Source organism: Pseudochaenichthys georgianus, unplaced genomic scaffold (assembly GCF_902827115.2).
Source record: "Pseudochaenichthys georgianus unplaced genomic scaffold, fPseGeo1.2 scaffold_593_arrow_ctg1, whole genome shotgun sequence".
NCBI lineage: Eukaryota > Metazoa > Chordata > Actinopteri > Perciformes > Channichthyidae > Pseudochaenichthys > Pseudochaenichthys georgianus.
In genome coordinates, this window is record NW_027263152.1 from 105,349 (window position 1) to 106,954 (window position 1,606).

Consider the following 1,606-nt stretch of genomic DNA (forward strand, 5'->3'; position numbering starts at 1 on the left):
GGAACCCATAGGGAGGCCCAACAGGTACACACTAACTTAAAGGTCCCATGTCATGCTTTTCCGACATGACATTGGACCTTTAAGGCTGGAACACATAGGGAGGCCACACAGAGTTAAATGCCAAATATCTGTTTATTTAACATGTTAAGAAAAACACCTCTGATGAATAGTGTACGTAAGAATCAGACGGTCAGTAGTGCGAGCAGTGTGTGGGTGTGTGGAAGGGTGTTGTAGCATGTTGGAGGGTGCATCAAACCGAACACAGGCTGTAGGCTGAGGTTGCTGCAGCATGCCAGGATCAGAATCAGAGACAGAACCTTGCAGCTGGGCAACCTTTATACCTTCTTGAGGCTCCGCCTCTAGATGGGCGGGCACAAACAGGACGACACTCCCAGTACCTGCCAGAGGACAGCAAGGCAGGGAGCACAGCCAGGCACAAGGGGGGAGGGGTCGTCACACAGACTACAAAGTATATATAAATATTAGGGCTGTCAAGTTAACGTGTTAATAATGCGTTAACGCAAAAAAAATTAACGCCACTAATTATTTTAACGCGATTAACGCATGTGTATTTTTTTCCTCGGCCGCCCTGTAGTTTCAGAGCGCATCGAGTTTAAAATACCATCTACAAGCTGATGCTGACAGCCCCGCTCCTGCTGCCTGCTTGCGGCAGACCACACTTCCACGCTCACCGGCAGGCACCGACTGGCCATCGGGAGGACCGGGAGGGTGTGTGTAATGTGGCTGGAGCGAGCGAGAGACCTTACGTGCATTGTTGTTGTTAGCATCTGGTGCTAGCTAGCTGCGCTAACGGATATAATGAGCTGTTTAAATGAAAACAGAGGAGCGACATTTCGCCACAACTGCGCCGAGCACTTGACTTGATGCAGGAAGCAGACAGCGGGACGTTGGAGGAGAACTCAGCACACTCAGCTCGGATAGTGCAACATGATTGCAGCGTCCAGGCAGCTCCCGTTCGAGCATATGCCTGGAGTTGCACAAAGCTCCAACGATCCATCACACACACACACACACACACACACACACACACACACACACACACACACACACACACACACACACACACACACACACGCACACACACACACACACACACACACACACACACACACACACACACACTTTGTAGTGTATTATTGAATGAGAGAGGTTCCAGGTTGTTGTGTTTAATTTTCATGAGAATATTTCTCATTGTTCAAATGATAATAAACATTAGCATAAAGCATATTTGTCCACTCATATGTTGATAAGAGTATTCAAAACTTGAAAAATATTCCTCTAAGGTTCATTTAGAACAGATCAAAAATGTGCGATTAAATATTTTAATCGACTGACAACCGTAATAAATATAAATGCTGATGTGACTGCAGGTCTGTGGAAACCATGATGAGAAAACCCTCCGTCCTGCTGCTGCTGCTGTTTGCTGCCGTGTGCGGGTCTGCTCTGAGACGTAGCTTTAAATATTACAATGAAACGAAGACATGGAGGGAAGCACAGGCCTTCTGCAGAGAGCACCACAGTGACCTGGCCACCATCAGAGCCGGAGAAGAGGTGGAGAACTTGTTTGGTGATTTCGCATGGATCG